We start from the raw sequence: 11,207 nt of genomic DNA, 5'->3' as shown, positions 1-11,207 counted from the left end.
GACAGAAAAACCGTAGGTGCTTGGAACGAAAAGCACTGTCAGAATCGCAGTGCTTTCTCTGAGCTTCTTGGACGCGATCAACAAAAAAAAATAAAAAAATGGGGTAGGTTGTTTACCAGAAAGCGGTCACCCAGTCTCACCCACCGTATACCGTTCAGTCGTTCTCCCTGGACAACTCGTTGCTGAGGTCACCCGAGGGGTTACATCTATTTTTTCTGCCTGCTATCGGCGGGGTGGCATTCGTATTTCCGTGGCCAACTTTCGCTGCCTTCATCGCGGCGTCGTAACCACATGTAGAACGCCCGTCCACCACACGAACATCCGTGCGTCTTGCGAAACCCGTGGAAAAGAAAATTCTTTAATATGAACTGGACAGCACTGTAACCTGTGTTGGACAAAAAAAAAAAAAAAGCCAAACTCTCAAGAGGAACAGCACAACCTGTGAGCATCGGCAAGAGCTGAGAAAATGTTCACAACATAAACCACGCCGCTTGATTCGACGATGAATTTGTGGGGTGCACACGTACGCATCTAAAGCGAGATGCGGAAAAGTCAGTGCGCCACATTCTGCCCGCACTGACGCACGCTTTGATAGCAGACAAAAAGCTGGGCAAAAAAAAAAAAAAGAAAGAAAGAAAACGCGCCGCACACGGGCGCTTCGAATGCATGCGCCGTACAGTAACTGCTTCGTGCCCGCACCACTCTGTGGCGGGCTATTTTCCTGTCAAGTGAGGGACGGATTTGCGAGATCCTCCACTGAAAGAACGATGTGTGTATGAATTTCACCCCTCCCCCCTCCCCCTTTTCATTTTTTTTTTTTCGGAATTGGGAGAAGGTAGAAAGGAAGGCCTCAACGCATCTCCTTTGACCGTTAATTATCGAAAACGACGGATAAAAGTTATCAACTTCCCAGATTTCATCGCTAATTGTCCCTTGATCATCGAAAGGTAAACATCTGGGAGATTCAATTGGAAGATATTAAGCCCATGGGAACAGAATTGAGTAATTTTGTTTATAATTGTTTGTATACGCGAGGGCCACAAAACCATGTGAAAATACGCAGGCGGAATCAGGAAATTCAAAAATTGCTCCATAATCAGTAAACGCGCAGCATTACGGCCACTAATGTTTAGGCTGTTCTGTACTTACGGGCAGCTTTCGCACGAGATTATCTTTTCACCGGACGCCTGAATCTCTGACAGCTGACACTTTGCCGTTGCGTTGATAAGTGTGCTGAAAAAGACGATTACTTCAAGCATGCTGGCTATGCAGACAGTTATAGGAGCAGAAACGAATATTATCCACATTTCATGCAATGCTGGGAATTACAGGGTTAAAATCGCCTACACGTATAAATAATCACCTTTCTAGACGAATTAGGTAAACTGGGCAAGGCCACTGAAAAGACAAAATCTTGGAGTCGCGCGTAACCGCCACGAATGAAATAGCAGCCTATCTTCTCTGCAGGACAACTCTTGCCGCCTGACTCGGACGCAGCACGCTGCTGTTCAAAGTTGTCAAGCAAAGAAAAAGACCAAAAAGAAACAGAAGGTCATCACAGCGCATGATAGCGTAATAAACATGTTGCACGGTATTGTCCACAGTCAAGGCTGTAGATATGGGTGGACATGTTGGCTGCAGCACCTTCATCAACAAATTCCTTGGCTTTCGAAATGTATATGCCACAACAGCAGTACCTCGAATCTGCTACAGATGGTGGCAAATTATCTTCCAACGCCTCTAAGAAATGACGCCGAGTGGCCACCTGTTCAGTGCAGTTTATTTGAAGTACCCTCAGAACTCGGTTTGGGCCTCACAGAGCAGAGTGGGTACATCATATATTCAATACAAGAAAAAATAGGCAGCACAGGCACATATACGCGGATTTAATCAAAACGATTATACAGTGCCATAATTACAGATAAGTGACTCTCAACCTGGCTGATGCAGTCCTTTGAAGTTTCCATGAATTCAGACTGTCTTTCCTTATTATAGGTGTGATCGATGACAGATGTTCGCGGAAGCTTCTAATACAGCAGGTCAACGTCGCCGATTGTAGTCTTGGCAACTCACACAAGCTCCTCAGCATCTACAGTGATTGCAGCTTCCGGACGCGAACAAGGGCAGCCTGCCTCTCTCAAGCGATGCCTTAGACTGCACCTGCTCAGTTGCATCCAAGCTCATATCCGTGTCCTGCATGGAGCAGGGCAGCAGTTGCTAGGTGCCGTTCAGTCGTGTCTACAACTCTCAAGGGTGAGATGGTTGCAGTGATGGAAGTCTTGGTGCGACCACCTAATGCGTCCTGCAGCAGACACGTCAGATTGCTTTCCTTCTAAGGCACGTGCACGTACTGACTTGTCCACCAAAGCAGTTCTGACACGGCCCAAAGTAAGCAGAGATTGGTCGCCGTTGCCTGCTTCACGTGCTCCTCGGTAAGCAGCGCTAGAGCTGTCTATGTTCTCGGTGCCCACAAGGTCAACCAGGTTGAGCTGTCCAGTTTTGACCAGCTCATCGCCATCATCAGTCATTTCACGCATGCGGACAGTGACTGCAAAGACGGCGTGACTGCGTGACGATGCTTCGTTGAGCAGTGTGGCCGCAGTCTGGCGCTTAGAAGCACCCATCTCAGGAACCTCTTGACGGTTGCGCACAGTGATCTCTTCAAGGACTTGTATTATCATGGATCCCTTTCTTGTAGAGTCCTCGTAAATCTTGAGCATCGGCGTGTCCTCGTGTGCACTCAGCAGATCAAAAACCTCCTCGCTGTACAACAGGAGGAAGGAGACCTCGATCGTGGACTCGAGGTCTTCTGATTGGAGCTTTTCGAAGAGCTGATGCCGAGTAGGGGGAATGGTCCCGGCCAGCTGGCCATTAGCCCACCACAGATGCACGTTTGGTCGTTCATCCTCCACGGCGACGGTGTAGCCGGTGCGCATTTGGCCATATGCGAACACAGTGCAGTTGTAGCCCATCATGACCTGGGCTATGGTGGGCCCCATGACCGCCCGGTACACGTCGATCTGCTTTGCTTCGGGTCCAAACACCTTGTCAAAAGTGAATAACTTGCGGAGAGAACGCTCCGGAATGACGCGGTCATTTACAAGGATCTCTTTCTTGTCCGCGACCACCTCGACTGCACTTGTGTAGCCGCTCTTCTTCTCCAGTGTGTTCGGGGGCCGCCACCGTACAAAAACTTGAATGTGCTGGTTCCCCAGCTGCTTCGTAGCCATGGCGCTCGTCAGACAAGGTGGAAACACAGCAAAGCACCGCCGCTGACGCATTCTTCTTCTTCTTCGTCGTCGTCTTCTACCTTGGAAAATGGCACATACCCACGAGCGGAGATTTCCCAGGGTTCAGTGTGGAGAGCCAAATGTACTGCGCATACTGGATTACTGTAACAAATCAATTATGAGCTAAAGAAAAAAAAACTATAATTCAAGATCGTAGAATTGAATAAAAGAAAAAAAATACTGAGCGAAGTTTGTAAATTAGCACTATAACGTTCGAATCTGACTTTTCAAGCACGTACCCACAACAGCGGATTGGTTGGGGTTTAGGGCATACACAAAAAAATGATTACTTGATCCGAACTTAGGCTGTATTATATATAAATTATGAATTATGAATTTGTTCTGGTGAAAAATGTTGTGAAAAAAAAATACGTGACTGCCTGCCGCCTCCTCGCAATACCCAAACTTCAACTTCGTCGTTTTCAGTTTGAACCGGCGTCCGCTGTTTTTACACAAGCCTCTCTTCAACCTTTGCGGTTGACTATTGCCTTGAAATTTCGTGAATATTTGGTTGTTAGCGGTCAATGACTCCGAGACGCGGCCGTATCAATTTTTTATAACGGCGTGCGCCCAGATTTATCTCGTACGATCGCAGCAACGCGTGAATTAAGCCACTTGCTCTATATTGTTATAGTTGCATTTCGATCCTTAACGGACAGCTTTTCTTGCCAGCTTTAAATTTAGCGCAACCGAGAGTTGCAGGCACCGCCGAGCACAACTGCATGTCGCTTCGCCGTATCCAAACATTTCGTTTCTGTGCGCCGGCGAGATAGCTCCATGAAGTTTCTTTTACATTCCAGTCATTTCGGTGCCTTCCCGACTCCAGGACTGCCATCAACATAACGCGAAAATATTCTCAGAACCCATGACGTTAGATTCGGCGAAAGAATCCGAGCGAAGAGAGGTCTGCAGAATCAATTGATGGATGTTTTCAACATTAAAGGGATGCTGAAACAGTTACGCCGCACAAATTTTGTTCCTACCTAAAATTCGATCGTTGGCTTCTTTTTTTTTCTCTCTCTCTCTTGGCGCTAGGACAGCAGCAAACTAGGTATTTATTACTTGTAAATTTGGGGGTGATAAGAGAATAAATTTGGCGACGATGATGGCGATGATGATGTGAAAATTATGGACTCTGCGATCGCCAACTACTGATGTAGACGGTGGTGTGAGCTCTAGGTTTTCGTCCTTCCGGCCAATGTGCAAGATCATAAAAGCTCTGTTTTCGGCGATTGTGGGCTGTTTGTCAAAGGAAAGTTGTAACCAGTCGTCATACACGCCAGGTTCAATTTTTCCTCGGCGTTCATTTCATATACAATAGCCCCGCCGATATACTATGCCTTACCGATTTTGCCCGCACCACACAGGGGCCGTTTTCCAGACAACTGCGGGACGGATTTAGGAGGTCATTCGCTGAAAAGCGCGTGTTTGTGGATTTTACTAGGCCAAGTTTCAGCCCGTTGCGTAGTCCGTGGCAGCAGTCCAGAATGACACTGAACAGGCGCGAAGAAGAAGAAAACGACGAAGGAGGAGAAGAAGAAGAAGAAGGAGGAGGAGGAGAAGAAGTAGAAAAGTAAGAAGAAGAACGCTCGGTCACTCGCAGCTAATGCTTTCGCTCCATATTTGGTTCAGCAGCAGCGTTGAACCCTTCTCAATTTTTTTTTTTTTTTTTCAGAAGTGGGAGGAGGTGTTAAGGAAGGCCTCAGCCAATCTCCTTTGCCCGTTAATGATTGAAAATGTCGGATAAAAGTTATGAACTTCCAGGATTTCATCACTAATGGTTTTTTGATCAACGAAAGGTAAACATATGGGATATTCATTAGGAAGACATTAAGTCCATAGTAACTGAATTGAGTAAATTCTTATAATTGTTCGAATATCCGAGGTCGACAAAACCTTGTGAAAATACGTAGGTGCCTTCAGGAAATTCAAAACTGCTCTATAATCTGTAAACGCAACACTACGGCAGGATGTTTTGCGGTTAGGGGCAGCTTTTGAACCAGCTTATCATTTCACGGGCCTCCTGCATCTCTGACAGCTGATACTTTGTCGTTGGGTTGATAAGTATGCTGAAAAAGACGATTACTTCAAGCGTGCTGGCAATGCAGACAGTTATAGGAGCAGAAACGAAGATTATTCACATTTCATGCAATGCTGGGAATCACAGGGTTATGCTGATCTATACGATAAATAATTACCTTGCTAGACGAATTAGGTAACCTGAACAAGGACATTAAAAAGACAAAAGCTTGGAGTGGCACGCAACGGCCAGGAATGAGATAGCGGCCTATCTTCTCTGCCCGACAACTCTTGCCACCCGACTCGCCGCACACAGCTGTTTAAGGTTGTCGAGCAAAGAAAAAGACCAAAAAGAAACAGGGGATCATCAGAGCACATGATAGCGTCCAGAGTCCAGGCTGTAGCAATGGGTGGACTTGTTGGCTGCAGCACCTTCACCAGCAAATTCCTTGGCTTTTGAAATGTATATGCCACAACAGCAGATCCTCGAATCTGCTGCAGATGGTGGCAAATTATCTTCCAACGCCTCTAAGAAATGACGCCGAGTGGCGACCTGTTCAGGGCAGTTTATTTGAAGTACACTCAGAGCCCGGTTTGGGCGTCACAGAGCAGAGTGGGTACATCATGTATTCAATACAAGAAAACATAGGCAGCACAGGCACACATACGCGAATTCGTTCAAAACGATTATACAGTGCAATAATTACTGTTTAGTGAGTTAGTCTCAACATGGCTGAAGCGGGCCTTTGAGCTCTCCACGAATCCAGACTGTCTTTGCGCTTAGCTAGGTGCTTAGCTGCAGCCTTCTCAAGAAGGGAGGCCTCTTCACGGTTGCGCATGATTTCTTCGAGGGCTTGGATTATCACGAATCCCTTTCTAGCACAGTCCTCGTAATCCTTGTGTTTCGATGTGTCCTCGTGTGCACTCAGCAGATCAAAAACTTCCTCGTTGTACAACTCGAGGAAGGAGACCTCGATAGTGGACTCGATGTCTTGTGCTCGGAGCTCTTCGAAGACCTGATGCAGAGTGCGGGGAATAATTCTGGCCAGCGGGTCATTATCCCAGCCCAGATGGCCATATGATCGTTGACTCTCCGTGGTGAAGGTGTAGCCAGCGCACATTTGGCCACACACGAACACAGTACAGTTGTAGCCCATTATGACCTGGGCTATGGTGGGCACCATGACCGCCCGGTACACGTCGATCTGCTTTGCTTCGGGTCCAAACACCTTGTCAAAAGTGAATGACTTGCGGAGAGAACGCTCCGGAATGACGCGGTCATTTACAAGGATCTCTTTCTTGTCCGCGACCACCTCGACTGCACTTGTGTAGCCGCTCGTCTTCTCCAGTGTGTTCGGGGGCCGCCACCGTACAAAAACTTGAATGTGCTGGTTCCCCAGCTGCTTCGTAGCCATGGTGCGCATCAGACGAATCGGAAACGCAGGAACACCAACATGCACCGCCGCTGACGCATTCTTCTTCTTCTTCTTCTTTCTTGGTAAATGGCACGTATACCCACAACGGGGGGGGGGGGGGGGGGGGGGGATTACCTAGGGGTCTGTGTTAAGAGCCAAATGCACTGTATATACTTGATTACTGTAACAAATCAATTATCAGCTAAAGAAAAAAAAAGAACTACGATGCAAGATCGTAGAATTGAATAAAAGGGAAAAAAAGACAGCGAACTTTGTAAATTAGCACTAACGTTGGAATCTGACCTCCTCAAGCACGTACCCACAGCAGCGGATTGGTCGGGGTTTTGTGCAGGCACAAGACATGTTGACTTGATCCGAACTTAGGCTGTATTATATATAAATTATGAATTAGGAATGAGTTCTGGCAAAAAATGTTTTGAAAAAAAAAATGTGACTGCCTGCCAGACTCGCAACACGAAGCTGTTTAAAGTTGTCGAGTAAAGAAAGACAAAAAGAACCCGGGGATCGTCTGAGCAGCCGACAGCGCCACACATTGTTGAGCGGTAGCCGACGAAGCCCGAGAGCTGCAACAAACACAGTCTTTACGAAGCCCGAGAGCTGTAACAAACACAGTCTTTATTCGAGCCCGGCGTAAGCCTAACTGCGCAGCTCGAGCCTTCCCGAAGCTCCTGGTTGGTTTGTGGGGTTTAATGTCCCAAAGCAATTCAGGTTATGAGAGACGCCGTGGTGGACGGCTCCGGAAATTTAGACCACCTGGGGTTCTTTAACGTGCACTGACATCGAACAGCACACGGGCGCCTTCCTTTTCGCCTCCATCGAAAAGTGATCATCGAGGCCGGGATTCGATCCCGCGTCCTTGGGAACAGTAGTCGAGCGCCGTAACCACTGCGCCACCCCGGCGGTGTGCCACCCCGCCGATGTGCTACCCCGGCGGGGTGCCGAAGCTCCTGCTAGCTTCCGCGAGTGCAGTGCCTCCCAGGCTATCGAATACTGGCCACTGCAAGTGGCTACGGCATACTACATCTCCCCTGACAGAGAAGCAGACTCTTGGGCGGAATGACGCAACTTCCACACTTTGTGTGCTGGTGGGAGGCGTCAGCGTAAACTGTGTGTGAATCTCTTGGAGAAACTGAAATCTCCGGAAGCGTTACGTCCGTGCGTCACCTTCATGTGTATCTTCATGTATAGATGCCTCATAGACGTCTTGGTTTTCTCGCTTCTCTTCCGCAGGCTTGAGAAAAGGGACAAGATGGCTCCAATCTCGCCGCACAGTGCCCTCTCCAATGTCTACCATAAACGATCTAGGCTTGCCAGAGGGTACCACCACGGTTCCTTTTCGCTCTAAGTCCGTCACCCATACTTCATCCCCTTCCAGAAGATTGGGAAGTTGCCGCAAGTCATGTCGTCTATCGTAGTTTCTTCGCTGCTGTTCGCGGTTTGGGTTTCAAAATTCCCGTGTTTAGTGACCTATGGCAAATGGGGAACAAGCATTCCGGGAATAAGGTTAAGCTTTGTCCGTGACCGCCTCTCCATCAATAGTTCAGAGGGGCTTTAGCCATTTTTCAATGGAGTCGCCCTGTAGGATAAGAGGGTCAGGTATGGGTCTTGAGTCTTCTTCATTGAAGTTTTGATAATTTTCACAGCAGCCTCGGCGAGTCTGTTGCTCTGAGGGTAGTGTACTTGATGTGATGTGTCTGAATTCGTATTCTTGAGCAAACTTGGTGAAGTCAGAGGACGAGAACTGCGGACTATTGTCGGAGACCAGCACCTCTGCAATGCCATGACGGGCAAAAAATGATTGGCAGTGAATGATCACTGCAATCGATGATAGCTTCTCTAGACGAGCCAGTTCCGGGTATCTCGAGTAGTAATCAGTCGCAATCAACCACCAGTGGTTATTTAACAAGATAACAAGATTGCAACTCTCTGTCATGGTCTTGACGGAAACTCAGTGCTCTGAAGGGGCATTTTGCGGTTGCTGGACGTCTTGACACATTCTTGACAATGTTTTAAGGTGGTTTCGATGTCGTTGGCCACTGTAGGCCACCAAACGGCGTCATTTGCACCGACCTGTGTCTTCGTCCACAGTCACTTCGGCCTGATACCTCATCATTCGCATCTTAAGTCTTTGCAGCCGCGATGTAAGGTCATCAAGGCTTTTTTGCATAAAGATAGGTACCAACGGTTTGTGGTCTGTTTTGCGTATGACTGACTTGCCGACAACGTAGTCGTTGAACCATCCGCAAGCCCAAACCAAGGCAAGAGCCTCTTTCTCTATTTCAGGGTATCGTTTCTCAGTGTCAGATATAAGTCGGGAGGCATAGGCGCTGACTGAAAACTTGCCACTGGTCTGTTTCTGTGGAATCACTGCTCCCAGTACAAATGAAGAAGCATTTGCCCTAACCACTGTCTCATAAGCAGGATCGTACACCCTTAGCACTGGGCGAGATGAAAGTAATTGTTTCCATTTGTCGAACGCTTGCTGTTGAAGCAGATCCCAAACAATGTCCTGCTTTTTTGACAGCAAGCAAGTAAGCGGCTGGAGCAAGTTCGCAAGGTTGGGAACAAATCGGTCAAGATATATAGCCATTCCGAGCATCCTTTGCAACAAGCTTCTGATAGTTGGACTGTTAATTTATATGGCTTCAGCCTTTTTCTCGTCGGGTCTGATTCCGTGCTGGCCAAGCTTGTGACCTAGGAATGTGAAGTGGTCGAGGTGAAACAGGCACTTGTTCTCGTTTAACGTGACACCTGCCTCTTTCAGTCGTTGGAGAACAGTGCGAAGTGTTTCGTCATGCTCTGTTTCGGAGCCTCAGATAAGAATGTCGTCCATATGGCACACCACTCTGTTGAGGCCTTCCAATATATTTGACATCGGTTTCTGGAAGTGCTCGGGAGCGGACGCGATGCCAAACGGTAGCCTGTTGAAGGAAAACCTCCCAAATGGCGTGATGAAGGTAGTAAACCTCTTGCGGTCTTCACTGAGCGGTATCTGCCAGAACCCTGAATTGGCATCGAGCTTTGATCACCCCTTTGCTCCGTGAAGTAGCCCGAGTGTATGCTCGACGGGCGGGATTGGATGCCACTCTCTTAGGACATGACGGTTGAGTTCAGTGAAGTCTACACAGATTCTAACATCACTGGTTGGTTTTTGAACCACCACCATAGGCACACACCATTCAGTCGGTTCATCCACAGGTGAAATGACGCCATTTTTTTTTCATTCGCTGCATTTTAAGGCTTGTTTTCTCGTAGAGCGGAATTGATATGCGCCGAGGGGAGCTCAAAGCAAATGATTTCGCTCCTTCGCGCAAGCAAATGCGGTGCTCTCTCTGTAGCTTGCCGAGTCCTTGAATATTTCCTTAAAGAAGGAAATATTCGTCTCTTGGGCTCACCTTCTTTAAAAGAACAGAGGGATGGTTAGAACGTTTTCCTGGCATGTAACAGTCAGCGAAATTTTCTAAAATGACGAATTTTTCTCGGTGGCGAAGTCTGAGAAATGTGCGATCAGTTTGTATGGAGCGGTGATTGCAGGAATACAGTGGCATGTGCGCGCGCTGACCAAGCGATTACAACCAACATGGCGGCAGAGAACTTCCTGAAAACTGGCGCATGCGCAGATCGGTCGGTGGGATCGGTCTATTAACTTGGTACGACATGGATGCCCTTGAATGGATGCAACTGTCCTGGGTGGAGATCAAACTGAGACCCGCCACAAGAAGGAAGAAGCGAAGGTGGACAAAGGCCAGAGCCACCTGAATGAGTTATGACTAGTACTCTTCTTTGGACTCTACCTAAAAAGGGTGCTTTAAGTTAATTTATATAAAAACAAAAGTGTGCTGTAGATGTGCTGCAATGTTAGCTGTGTGGTTGTGTGTGAAAGAACTATGCATGCTATACATGCAGTGTACAGCGAGAGACCACCAATTCGCCAGTGCCATAAAGGACAAGTTTTTCCTTTGGGCAACACAAGCTGAGGCGTCAGAGAACCTGTCTACATAACAGCGTTCCGACACTCAAGAGACCAATAGATGAGTGATGTGAAGGTACACTGTTTACATCACAGACACCACTGGGAATGTCCTTCCTGGTGCTTATAGAGACTGCCTTCTAGGATGTCAGGCCTGCCGGAGAGGCTTCCAGCCACTATTCGACGAAGGCACACATCATCACTGCGTGGCCGGAATGTGAATCAGTGCATCCGAAGGCATTTCACTGTGAAAACAAGGGCAAACTCTCTGCCAGCTAGCTGATGATGAGAATTTCATGTGTAACTAGTGCTGTGTCCGCCTACATCTCCTTTTCTTGTTTCAAAGTGAGCTTCAGTGTATGACGTCAGCCTTTTTGAAAAGCAGCCTAAACTTTTTCTGTGCTTCTGGTCAAGTCAAATGCAATGGACAGACCAAAGATGTCACATGTCAGTCACAGCATGTGCAATATAGTCTGCCACAACACCCACCTC

The 11,207-nt window shown here is 47.7% G+C and overlaps 2 pseudogenes; both read right to left on the bottom strand.

Annotated features, from left to right (window-relative positions):
- Positions 1–2,164: 2,164 nt before the first annotated feature.
- On the bottom strand, positions 2,165–3,230 carry LOC146201870 (kinesin-like protein KIF11 pseudogene; annotated as a pseudogene).
- Positions 3,231–6,019: 2,789 nt separating this feature from the next.
- LOC146201869 (kinesin-like protein KLP2 pseudogene) lies at positions 6,020–6,724 on the bottom strand (annotated as a pseudogene).
- Positions 6,725–11,207: the final 4,483 nt, after the last annotated feature.

Source organism: Amblyomma maculatum, chromosome 1 (genome assembly GCF_055883805.1).
Source record: "Amblyomma maculatum isolate TAMU_Amacu chromosome 1, ASM5588380v1, whole genome shotgun sequence".
In the NCBI taxonomy this organism is placed as follows: Eukaryota; Metazoa; Arthropoda; class Arachnida; order Ixodida; family Ixodidae; genus Amblyomma; species Amblyomma maculatum.
The sequence above is the reverse complement of the archived record's forward strand: the minus strand, read 5'-3'. Positions and strand labels throughout refer to the sequence as shown.